A 13,635-nucleotide genomic window follows, 5' to 3' on the forward strand; every position below is an offset into this window, starting at 1 on the left:
TGGCGGCTCCACCTTCCCTGGTTATTATTCCCTGCTCTCGGGGGGTCTGCACCTTCAGAAGCGCACAAAAGTGGAGCTGGAGCTGGAGGCGACCAGGCGGGAGAGACGGGGCTGGGGGCTGAACGTGGCAGTTTCCTCAGGGCACTGATGGTTTAGAACCTAGCGTCCTGTCCTGGGAGAGGCTGGAGTCCTAAGCCTGAAGTCAGTCTCCCTAAGGGGCCCCAGCTCTTGGGAAAAGGGGCACAGTAGCATCTGGTCAGCCTTCTGGGGGGGTCTCAGTGGCAGGAAACCCACAGACCCCTCAGCCTGATGAACTTTCCAGAGGTACTCCAGGTGAGGCTGCTAGGCGTCCCAAGAGCAGCTTCAGCCATTCCCACCTCATGTAAGAAGAAACCTGACAAATGTCAGAAATTTAGTTGGGTGTGGGGTGTTGTTTCTTAGGGATGCAGAAAAGAGACAGAAGGATTTGTGGTTCTGGTCAGTTTTATTCCTGTTTCCCTGTAACCCTGAGCAAAGTCTTTAGTCTCTAGACCTAAATAGCGTCATTTGTAACTTGATAAGCTGAGAACCACCTGTCGTTCAAAATACAGGTGCCAAAACTTGCTGTCTCCTCTCAAGCTGTTGTGGGGGAACCATTATGGGATGAGCAGTGAAACCTGTGCAGAGTGGTCAGATGTCAGAGTTTTTCCTTGAGAAGCTTTCTGGATGAGGAGGAAGGACGTAGGAATTCTGATTCTTATCAGCCCAGATGGCCATGGGGTACAGTGGAAAGAGCACAAAGTCCCTCCTAGGGTCAGAATTGCTATTCCCATTCATTGGTCATCATGGACTAGCTGTTCACCTTCTCTGAGTCTCTGTACCTCATTTATTAATATTTGCCTTAAGGTCAAATGAAATATGTTGAAAGCTCAAAGTCCTTAATATGAAACGTGGGGGGTTACCTTAAAGCCTTTGTTGAGAAGTCAATATTATCACCCTGGAGATACTCTGAAAAAGTAAGATGATCATTTTATTCACTTGTGGATGTGAGGCTAGTGTCTGTAGAGTTAACTCCCAACCAAGGGTGCCTGGGCTCTGTTCAGATAGCTCTACTTCTCTATATTTGTGGAATATCTGCCATGCCCGATACGAGACAGTGATCAAGGCAGCATAGGTCCTGGGGTGCCTGGCTGGCTCAGTCCATAGAACATAAGACTCTTGATCCTGGGGGTTGTTAGTTCCAGCTCCAGGTGAGATGTAGAGCTTACTTAAAAAAAAAAAAAAAAATCTTAAGAAAAGCTGCATGGGTCCTTCCCTGGCAGAGCTGACCCTGTATTGGGGGAAACAAAGAACCACTTGCCACATTTAAAAAATTATTATGGTAGAGGATCTCCTGAGTGTAGGCTTGACAAACAAAATACAGGACACCCAGTTAAACTGAAGTGTCAGATAAATTTTAGCATGAGTATGTCTCAAATATTGCATGGGACCTTACAGTGCCTTGTAGGTACATTCAATGTTTAGAACTTACCCTAAGCCATTGAAGAGGTCTTACCAAAGAGAGAGAATCTGTCTTTTGTTTTAAAATATTGTTCTGGTTGATGTGTGGAAAATGGATTGTAGTAGGGGATAAGACTGGAGGTCATTTGGGTGAAGTAATTGTGGTATGAAAAATACGGTGCAAGTGCTCTTTATTTTCCCTATGAAGGGTTTTTAAAATTTCTCTTTTCCAATCTGAGACTTGCGTGCAATGCACCTGTAAGGCACTAGATAAATGTAAAATACCTTAAAGTTGTAGAACCTAATTAAACCCAGGCTTCTTTAATGAAAGCTGCTTAATCATGATTTGACCCTGTGAACTTTCAGATGTGTTTTTTGAAATCTTCAGGATGGATAAGTTATCTTATTGTTTTGATTTTTTCCAGTGTGGCACTCCAGCTTCAGCCACAAGCCCCCATACTACCCTGCCCTAGCTCTTGGACTGCAGTGGAGGTGGGAAGAATGCATTTACTAAAAGTAGCTTGTTTAGCGGAGTAAGTGGTTTGGGCTTGTCACTTACATGTGGACAGTTTTGTTAGCACCTCAAATGATTCTTAAGCTCACTTTTAAGTCCCTAGAATTGATATCTGTCACTAAAAATTATATTTACTTGCAGCTATCATTTTCTGTTAATGTATTTAAGTGTCCCAATTGAGAAGTATTTAAGATACTTGAAGTCAGGGGATCCCTGGGTGGCTCAGCGGTTTGGCGCCTGCCTTTGGCCCAGGGCGCGGTCCTGGAGTCCCCGGATCGGTCCCGGATCGGGCTCCCACGTCGGGCTCCCACGTCGGGCTCCCACGTCGGGCTCCCACGTCGGGCTCCCACGTCCGGCTCCCACGTCGGGCTCCCACGTCCGGCTCCCACGTCGGGCTCCCACGTCGGGCTCCCGGCATGGAGCCTTTCTCCCTCCTCCTGTGTCTCTGCCTCTTTCTCTCTCTCTCTCTCTCTCTCTCTCTCTCTCTCTGTGTGTGTGTCTATCATAAAAATAAATAAATAAATCTTTAAAAAAAAAGGTACTTGAAGTCAGACAAGTTTTTTTCTGGTATTTAGTAAAGAGCAGGAAGTTTCAACACAGTTTTTAAAGCCTTGCACATCTAAATGTCCACTACTGTCGGCACCCAGAGAAAAGGCCATTTCTTGGTTACCTGCCTCTGCTCCTTTGCCATTTGCCAGTTCAGCAAGAGTTCAGCGCACACACTCAAAGGCATTGTTCTTCTCTCATGCATCCATGTGCTTTTTCTCCCGACTCACACCCACTTGGCACAGGTGGTATGATCTAGTAGTGGTCAAGAGCTTTGGCTCCAGAGTCACCTCCTGGATTCGAATACCAGCTATACAGCACACAAGCCCTGAAAACTTGGGCAAGTTATTCAACCTTCTTATTTCTCAGTTTCCCTAGCTGTTAAAAAAATGGGATAATAAAAGTATCCTATAAAATCATTGTGAGGGTTAAATAAGGCATACATTGTATGCACATAGCGCTCAGTATGAGTTAGCAACTGCTCTAGTTGTGTTTTTCTGTAGCTAGGATGTGTATCTTTCTGCATCCAGGGTGGCTGAAATAGTACTTGCCATAATTTTGCTAATTGACATATATATGTGATCATAATTGGACATTAAGAAGAACTCAGAGGGGACGCCTGGGTGGCTCAGCGGTTGAGCATCTGCCTTTGGCTCAGGGCATGATCCTAGAGTCCCCGGATCAAGTCCCGCATTAGGCTCCCTGCTTGGAACCTGCTTCTCCCTCTGCCTATTCTCTGCCTCTCTATTTCTCTGTGTCTCTCATGAATAAATAAGAATAAAAATCTTTTAAAAATGGTGAAAATGGGAAATTAAAAAAAAAGTCAAAGAGGAGTAAGCACAGTAACATTATGTTTGAAGCCAGTTCAAGCTCCCCTCGCTCTTTTGAAATATGGAAGACTAAGTGACTTGTTCCAGTGAGTCTTGAAAGAATTTCTTCAAACGATGATGATAGCCTTATGCTTTCTTTGTTGCTTTCCCCATAGATGATAGAATTACCCATGTAGATCAGAGGAGGGGACAGTCCTCATAATAATTCCCTCAAAACAAGAAAAATGCAAACAAACTATTATGAGATATCTTGTACGCAATCTGATTGATAAAAGTCCATACTTTGATAAGAGGATACAGGAAAATAGGCCTTGTATGTTTTTGGTGACAGTATAAATGGGTACAGCCATTTTGGAAGATAATTTGGCAAGATTTGCAGACATTTAAAATGAACATAATCTTTAACTCAGCATTTCTATCCCTGGATGATTATTCTATATCGCTGCAAAATTACTTTATAAAAGGGTATTTATCACAGTGTACTAAAAGCAAAACATTGTCTTCAATAAAGGACATCTAAAAACACAGAATATTGGGGATCCCTGGGTGGCTCAGCGGTTCGGCGCCTGCCTTTGGCTCAGGGCACGATCCTGCAGTCCTGGGATCAAGTCCCGCATCAGGCTCCCTGCACGGAGCCTGCTTCTCCCTCTGCCTGTGTCTCTTCCTCTCTCTCTATGTCTATCATGAATAAATAAAACCTTTTAAAAAAACACAGAATATTATGTGGCCACTAAAAAGAATGAGGCAGATGTTTATGGACTGATGCAGAAGGATTTTCAAAATGGAATGCTTAATAAAATAAACCAAGGTGCAAGGCAGTATGTCAAATATGTGGTCACTGTGGGGAAAAAAAAGGAATTTACACATATCCTTATATATGCATAGAATCTTCCTGGAAAGATACTGGTAGCATAGGTTGCCTTTGGGGAGAAGGACTGGGAGACAGAAATAGAGAGGGACTTCCTACTGTATACCTTCATTGACCTTTTGAATTTTGAACTAGTTGTATGTGTTACCTCTTTTTAAACAGCATTTTTAGGGACACCTAGGTGGCTCAGTGGTTGAGCATCTGCCTTTGGCTCAGGGCGTGATCTGGGAAGTCCCAGGATTGAGTGCACATCAGGCTCCCTGAAGAGAGCCTGCCTCTCTCTCTGCCTATGTCTCTGCCTCTTTGTCTGTGTTTCTCTTGAATAAATAAATAAAATCTTAAAAAAAAAAATAGGGACGCCTGGGTGGCTCAGCTGTTGAGTGTCTGTCTTCGGCCCAGGGCATGATCCTGGAGTCCCAGGATCGAGTCCTACATCAGGCTCCCTGCATGAAGCCTGCTTCTCTCTCTGCCTATGTCTCTGCCTCTGTGTGTGTGTGTGTCTCATGAATAAATAAATAAAATCTTAAAAATTAATAAAATAATAAATAAAAATAGCTTTTTTTTTAAGATTTTATTTATTCATAGAGACACAGAGAGGGGCAGAGACACAGGCAGAGGGAGAAACAGGCTCCATGCAGGAAGCCCGACGTGAGACTCGATCCTGGGTCTCCAGGATCACACCCCAGGCTGCAGGCGGCGCTAAACCGCTGCACTACCAGGGCTGCCCAAAATAGCGTTTTTTTTTCATATGCAGGTGGCCTAAAAGTTAGAAAACAGGAAACCCAGGTGAATCCTGAAAAATGGTAATTACTATTACATGTGGACATCAGGAAGAGTGGATAGAATAGAACAGGGTCTGGGACTCTGGGAGCAAAGTTGTGTCACTTCATAAGTGAGACTGTTGTTTTGGAAGTTGAGTTATATCGGTGAACAGAACATACATCCCTGTATTCCTGGAACTTCTATGGGATGGCAGTGCAAGGAGACAAACTATAGAGGGACTGGGGTTCTAGGAGTGCCACAGGCAGGTTGTGTTACTTAATATATTGGTCAGATAAAGCCCACCAGGAGGATTTGGGCAGAGAATTCTAGGAGGTGGGGGAGTTGGCCCCATGGGCATCTGAAGGGAAAGCATCCTAGCCAGAGAACATAGCAATACAAAGGCCCTGAGGCATGAGTAGGTCTATGGAACATACGGAGAACAGCAAGGAGGTCAGTGTGGCAGGAATAGGAGTGAAAAGGAGAGCAGCTGATGATGTCAGAGAGGTAATGGGGCCGGATCCCATAGGACCTTGTTAGTGCTAGCATTCACTGACTTCTTATGCTTTGTTATGTTGCACTTGTATTTAGTGTATTATTTAATCATCACCTCAACTGTTTGGTTGAAAGTTACTGTCCCCATTTTATGAATGAGAGCATCTTTAGCAAGGATAAGCTTGCCTGAAGATACATAGCTAGTGGAAAACTGGGACTTAAACCCAAGTCTGTGATTCTGGTCTGGACATTCATCCCTGTGCTGTTCCGTGTTTTTTAAATGCTAAGGGAGAACCAAGAAATGGCTTTGAGTCCACCCTTGAGCCACTGCTTAGAAAAGAGAAAAGCTGAGGGGTAGAGTTCTCAGAAGATGGAGGAACCCACAGAGTCAGAACTGGTTGAACTTTCTTGTGATAAACCTTGGAGGCTCCATCGTCTAGTTGAGCAAGGCGGGCTGACTTCCCTGCCCCTAGTATGCACCAGGAGTTACAAGTGGAGCTAGAATTGGGAGTGGGGAAAAGAAATAAAGCTTCGAGGCTAAAGGACGCGTGAAGCCGTTTGGAGTGTGATGACCACAGACTCTGTTGCATTTCTCAGAACCAGCCAACTCTTGGTAAATGATTACATGGGAAACTGACAGTTGACTTAGTTTCTTGCAGGGAGCACTGGTGCTGGATAAGGTTTCCATTGTCTAGAGAGGGCCAGTTTGGTTGCCCGGCAGCCTTGCTGGGAGTGCAGAGGTCTCACGAAGCAGGCTGGCCTGAAGAGTGAGGGAAGCTAGTGGCTTTGAACTTCAGTAATAAATGACAGGCTGTTCAAAGGTTCAGCTGTCAGGGCACCTGGGTGGCTCAGTCAGTTAAGCATTTGACTCTTGATTTTGGCTCCGGTCCTGATCTCAAGGCATGGGGAGTCTGCTTGAGTTTCTCCTTCTCTCTCTCCCTCTCCACTTCTTTTGTGCTCATGCTCTCCCTCTGTCTCTCTCTCAAAAAAAAAAAATCTTAAAGTTCAGCTTTCTTTCCACCTCCCGTTCCTGGTATGAACATGTATTTCAAAGGAAGTAGTTGATCTAAGACAAACCAGTAATGGAAGCTTTAAAAAAAGGTCTCCTGTTACTAGAATATAACTGTACCTAAATGCTGTAGTTGTCTGTCTCTGCTCTCTCCCATAGCCAATATTTAGCAAGTGTCTACTAAGTGCCTGGCCAGTGCTCAGTGATTTGCAGCAGTGGAGAGGACACACATGGCCCCTGCATGCATAGAATGGGGAGGGGGGAGGCTGAACATAGAATGGTAAACAAATTATAAACGTTATCAGACCATCCATAGTAAGTTCTGCACAGAGATTTCAGTGAGCTGGCCTAGAGTGTGAATTAGGGGTACTTTTTTTTTTTTAAGATTTTATTTATTTATTCATGACAGACACAGAGAGAGAGAGAGGCAGAGACACAGGCAGAGGGAGAAGCAGGCTCCATGCAGGGAGCCCATGTGGAACTTGATCCGGGGTCTCCAGGATCATATCCCGGGCTGAAGGTGGTGCCAAACCGCTGGGCCATGGGGGCTGCCCAATTAGGGGTACTTTAAATTGGATGGTTAGGGATGCCTCTCTGGAGAGCAATTCGTCTATACTGCTTGTGTTCACAAGTAAAAATAGGTCTTTTTCTTTTAACATTGTGCAAATCCATTCCCTGATTGAGATTTCGCATAATATTGCTTATGTTGATAGGTCATTGTTCGGGGAGCAGTATTTTCTTCTGGGGAGGGACTCCTACAAATGTTGAGATTATGATAGTTGAATTCTCCTAAAGTAGTTCTCTTGAGGTGATATGCAAAGTGGGGATGAAGTAGGCTCATTGTATACAATGAATTTTTCCCAACTAAATGAAAGAAAATGCTCATACATCTCTAAGTTTGTTGTTGTTGCTTTTATTATTTGAAATGATGTGGCTGCAGTTTGCAGAAAGTTCTTTTTATGCCCAGTGGGGCATCCTCTGTTAAAAAGACTTCAGCCTTCTCTGTAAGACGGAGGTCTAGCATGTCTTTTCTTTCACTACCACACAGAAAACAAAGAGGGCAGCCAATAGTATCTTCAGACTGTGGTAAAATAACCCCCTGTCCCAAATGTAAAGCAGAGCTGGTCCTATTGAAAACAACAAAAGGAAAGGCTGCATGGCACGATATGTAATGCACCTGCTTGAATGTCAGATCACAGGGTGCAAATCAAAACAGGGCAGCTGTTGAGGGCCTAGTCATGTTTCTTAGAATTTATGAGAAAAGGTACCCAGGGTCTGCAGTTAACAAAAACTCTTACCAAGGAGCAGGTGAGGTTGCCCTGTTGAGAGGCAGGATCCACTCTCTAAGTGTGTTCAGCTATGTGGATTGGAAATGAATGTATGGAGTGGCTGGATGTTTTTCTTCCCAAGTGGCAAGTCTGGATGCTAAAATTGTGTCCTTCAGGAACGGCGTTTCCTAGTACTTGGGAGATGCAGACAAATGCTCAGTTTTCCTAAGCTTCATAACACACATTTCTGTATTATTATCATATCTGCTGTTTCTTTTTCAGCTTGGAGGAATATATGTGTGAACCACTCATGAGGCATCTGTTTTGTTCCAGACATTGTGCTCTCCTGTATTTTTGTTACCATGCACACTACAAGTTTAACAGGGAACTGTGAAAATTATTTTCACCAAAGTAAAACATTCAGAGAAATTCCCTGACTTATTTTGGTGATGTACAATCACTCCAAAATATGTAGGCCTTCTGGGAAGAGCGATGACAATCATTGCACCCCTTGCTCCAATACGGCAATCAGAATACTTTAGGAATACATTTTGTCAAAAAAATAAAAGAATACATTTTGTCAACCAGTGTTCATTCAGTATATGCCCCAAGCCTAGCCCATTTACTTTTTCATTAATGACATTTATTGTATATTTCTGATTAGAAAATCCATTTGTTACAATCAGAAAAAATTGATTAATTGATTGATTGAGTTATGAGAATGTGAGAAAGGGTGAGCAAGGGGAGGGGCAGAGGAAGAGAGAGAATCTTCAGGCAGACTCCCTGCTGAGCACAGTGCCAGACTTGGGGGCTCCATCCCAGGACCCTGAGATCATGATCTGAGCCGAAATTAAGAGTCAGTCAACTGACTGAGCCACCTAGAAGCCCCCAAATTAGAATTTTTTTATATTGAATAGAGAATTTTAATATTTTCATAAGAAGAAACATTAATATTATGGTATGTACTCTTTTGGGACCTATGTGTATATTTAAGCCCATACATGGAGTGCATATATATGTATGTTTTTATATATACTTTTAGAAAAAGTTTATTTTTAGTGATCTCTATACCCTATGTGAAACTTGAACTCATGACCCCAAGACCAAGAGTTGTATGCTCTTCTGACTGAGCCAGCCAGGCACCCCTATATATACTTCTTATTGACAAAATTAGGCTTTTCATGTATGGACTTCTGTTCTCTAGTGTCTTCATTGACTAATTTTATTTTTATTTATTTTTTATTTTAAAGATTTTATTTATTTGTTCATGAGAGATACACAGAGAGAGAGGGAAAGACCTAGGCAGAGGGAGAAGCAGGCTCCATGCAGGGAGCCCGACGTGGGACTCGATCCCAGGTCTCCAGGATCAGGCCCCGGGCTGAAGGTGGCACTAAACCACTGAACCACCAGGGCTGCCCCTTCATTGGCTAATTTTAATGGCAGAATGCAACAAAGTTGAGTTCCTTGCTTTCAACCCAGTCTTTGCAGGTCAGGCTGTTCTGCTCAGCTTTTTTTCAGCAGTGAGTTAAAGATCAGAACTGCTTCTAGTTTGAAAATCACCATCTTTGGAGTTGTGTGCTTTCAGCCACATGTATAGGAGAGGTAACTAGGTAAACTTGCAGAGTGGTTCTTTACTGACTTAGACTAGAATGTGACACATTTTTACTCACATTCCCACTGGGGAGAAATACAATCACAGGATCCTAACCTAATGGGGACTGGGAATACAGTCTCCTTGTATGTGCAGAAAGAGGAAACAGTGTAGCCTATGTATTATATTGTTTCTGCCCCATCTCCTTTATCTCATTTAACGTTGTATCATGGCATTTTCCCCAAATCACTAAATATCCTTCAAAATCATGATTTTTTACTAGCTACAGAGTTTTCCAACAAATGCACATAGCATTCTTTACTTAGGCATTCCAAGAGGTTTTATATACAATGACCTACATCCCTTGCTCCAAAGTGATTTTTCTGCAGTTTGGCAGTCAGACGTTAATTCCCTTTGGGATGTCTAGTTTGTTGGCATTTACTTAGAAATGTTAGGATGCTAATGTTAAAATGGAAAAGAAGGGCAGCCCTAGTGGCCTAGTGGTTTAGCGCCGCCTTCAGCCCGGGGCGTGATCCTGGAGACCGGGGATCGAGTCCTGTGTCGGACTCCCTGCGTGGAGCCTGCTTCTCCCTCTGCCTGTGTCTCTGCCTCTCTCTCTCTGTATCTCTCATGAATAAATAAATAAAATATTAAAAAAAATAAAATGGAAAAGGAAAAATTTCTCTCTGCCTTAGCACAAACTTGTATAGTCTGCAACCACAGGCAGAGGGGCAAAGCTACTTAGGTTCCCAGATACCTCATCTTTTCTATAAATGGAGTGTTTCCCCTCCTCTATTGCCCTACTAGTATTGTTTCTCTTCACTCACCACCCAGTGTAATTCCTTCCTTCCTAAGCAGATTTCTTTTTCTTTCTTTTTCTTTTTCCTCTTTTTGTCTCTTGAAACCAACTAATCTTAGGTTTCTTTCTATTGCTCAGTTTTTCCCATTTTGCTCTACATTTCAGCTCCTTCCCCAACCCCTCCCGACCCCTCTATCTCTAAGGTGCTGGGCTTGCCCACCCTTACCACTCCCCTTTGTCCATAGGGATTTAGGATGAACAGAGATGTTAGCCAGGTGGGGAGGAGAGAGGGCATCCACAACCAAGCTGAATAAGACTTGCTTATAATAACTCTCAGCAGCTGGTGGTTTGAAGCAAATTTGTAATTCCATTGTACAATTAAATATAAATTGTGTGTGCGTATCTCCATCAGTCTCCAAATTCTGTCTTCTACATAGAAAATAAGTAGGTGATAAAAATAAATTATCCTCTCTCTGGCATTTTGGAAGAGTGCAAGTTATTTGTTTTAGAATTCTTTATTCTAATATGACTGGTTATAAGTCAAAATCGGTACAACTTTTGGGTTTACCAGAGTGGGTTAGGATAGAAAAACATGGGGAGTTGACATGCACAGCTAGCCCTGATCCTGTCTGACTTTGGCTTCTTATACAGCCTGGGCACTGCAGTTTGGGCCACAGCTGCCTCACTTACCTAGCTCTTTTCTCTCTTGTTTTCTGAAGGCTAGGCTAGACTCTTTTACAAGCATCTATTCTTGGTAAAGGGGTAAAAAATATCCAAAAAACTGATACTTGATCCCTGGAAACAGATGCTTTTACGAAGCACTGATGCCTTATTCTATAAAGTCTAGGCTAAAGTTCTACTAATAGCTAGTTTGACTCTGTCCTGGTCTCGTTGTTCCCAGATCAAGTATCCTAGTCATGTGATGTCTCTATGCTAGAATGAATTTTACTGGTCAGGCAGCTTCCTTACTACCACAATTATAGAGCAACTCTTTTTCTGTATGTTCTCAGGGATTTTTAACCTGAGCTTCAGGCTACCCAAACCTAATTTTAAAATCTCTGTCTTCATCCCTTCTAGAAGTTCTAAGGCTATCATCCTGTAAGCCCTGCCCTTATCCTGGCCCTATTTTTCTTAGTCTCACTTAGTTTCTCCAAACTAAAGCAAACTTACTTAGCTAGGTCTTAAGGCTGGCTGACATTTTGGTGAAGTTGTCTTCTTCACCTGTGAGTCTAGCTTTACAATTAGATTGGTCTCTATGGTGTCCAAGTGGCAGGTTTGACAGAGATCTATTTCTTCACTGGAATGTGCCTCTTGTGTGAGTCAACAGAAAATACCTCCTCTGTTTGTTTTTTTTTTTTTTTTAATTAATGTATTTTAGTAATTTCTGTACCCACTGTGGAGCTTGAACTCATGATCCCAAGATCAAGAGTTCTGTGCTCTGCCAACTGTGCCAGCCAGGCACCCCACTTTATCTGTTTTTGTTTAAAATTCTTGCATCCCTAGTAGACTTCTTATCAGGTCCTGTTTTATTAGACAAAAAATACTTCCATTTTTCTCATGCCCAGGTCCCAGTGAAAGATCACATCTTTCTTGGTGTATTCATCTTCTTTTTCATTTGGATAATTCATTATGATTCTCCCAGGGGAGTCACCTCTTCCCAGCATGTCATCACAGTTTTTCTGTAGCCAGACACTTCATGAGATTGTAGGAATGGATTCATCTACAGGTAAACTAGTTCATTGAGTTAGTAGACAAGGATTACTATTATTATTATAGGGGTGCCTAAATGACTAAATAAGCATCCAAATCTTGATTTTGGCTCAGGTTGTGATCTCAGGGTCATCAGATTGAGCCCTGTGCCAAGCTCTGTGCTCAGCATAGAGTCTGCTTGAGATTCTCTCTTTCTTCTTCCTCTGCCCCTCCTCCCATTCATGCTCGTGAAAGAAAGAAAGAAGGAAGGAAGGAAAGAAAGAAAAGAAAAGAAAAGAAAGAAAGAAAGAAAGAAAGAAAGAAAGAAAGAAAGAAAGAAAGAAAGAAAGAAAGAAAGAAAAGAAAGAAAGAAAGAATTTTTAAAAAGATAATTATTTTAAGTATGTTAAGGAAAACAGAGGGCAAGATGAAATGGGCAGAAAAGAATTTGATTGGGTGATGCCTAGTTGGCTCAGTGGTTGAGCATCTGCTCTTGCCTTAGGGTGTGGTCCCAGAGTTCTGGGATAGAGTCCCACACTGGGCTCCCCTCGAGGAGCCTGCTTCTCCCTCTGCCTGTGTCTTTGCCTCTCTCTGTGTGTCTCTCATGAATAAAAAATAAAATATATTTTTAAAAAAATTATCAGCGTGCCTGAGTGGCTCAGTTAGTTAAGTCATCCAACTCTTATTTTAAGTTCAGGTCATGATCTCAGGATTGTGAGATCTCACCCTGGGTCAGGCTTCCTGCTCAGCCTGGAATCTGCTTGGTATTCTCTCCCTAAGCCCTCTGCCCCTCCATGTCTGGCTGTGTGCTCTCTCCTAAAAAATCGTTTTTATCAAACAATTGAAGTCTATAAAAAATCAAATGATCATATTGTAATTGAAAAATCTCTAAAATCACAGTCATTGAATGACTTTAACAGTAATTGGAATATAACAAAAGATAGGATTAGTGAACTTGAAGACAGATCAATAGAAACTATCCAAACTGAATCCCAGATAAAAAAATCATGGCAGGAGGGAAGCACAGAACATAAAATAATGTGTAGTGTACAAAGAAACTGATATACATGAAACTGGAGTTCCAGAAGGAGAGGAGAGAGAGAATAATTCTGAGGCAGTACTTACAGAGATGATGCTGGAGAAGTTACCAAAGCTAATAAAAAAAGTTAACAGACTCCTAAAGCTCAGTGAACCTCAAGCAGGATGCATATGTGTTAAAACAACAACAATAACAACACTAAGCACATCATAGGCACACTGCTGATGTCCAACAATCCAGAGAAAAATCATAAAAGTAGGAATGTGTGTGGTGGAAGTGAAAGACATAGGAACTTTCAAAACAGCAAGAATAAGATTTATGGCTGACTTTTTAGTAGAACTCAAGAAAGCCAAAGTACAGTAGAATGGCATCTTTAAAGTGCTGAAAGAAAAAGCAGAAATTGCAAACCTAGAATTCTATATTTTGTGAAGATATCACTAAAAGAAATGAAGGTGAAAAAAATGAGAGTGAAATAAAGATGTTTAAAACATCAGCCAAAAGCTGAAGGAATTCATTGCTAGCAGATTTTTACTATAACAAATACCTGCGATAGTAATAATAATGTTTTGGTGTTTAGAATGGATATAGAAGTGAAATATGTAAGAACATATTTAACACAAAGGAAGAGAGTAAAATGGGAGTAAAATGAAGTTAATTGTTGAAGTGGTTATTGTCTTATTTGCAACAATGGGACTTTAATTTATGAAGATAACTGAGTGACCACACAGAGTCCAGTGTGGCTGTTGGGA

This window comes from Canis lupus, chromosome 2, assembly GCF_011100685.1.
Source record: "Canis lupus familiaris isolate Mischka breed German Shepherd chromosome 2, alternate assembly UU_Cfam_GSD_1.0, whole genome shotgun sequence".
Classification (NCBI taxonomy): domain Eukaryota; kingdom Metazoa; phylum Chordata; class Mammalia; order Carnivora; family Canidae; genus Canis; species Canis lupus.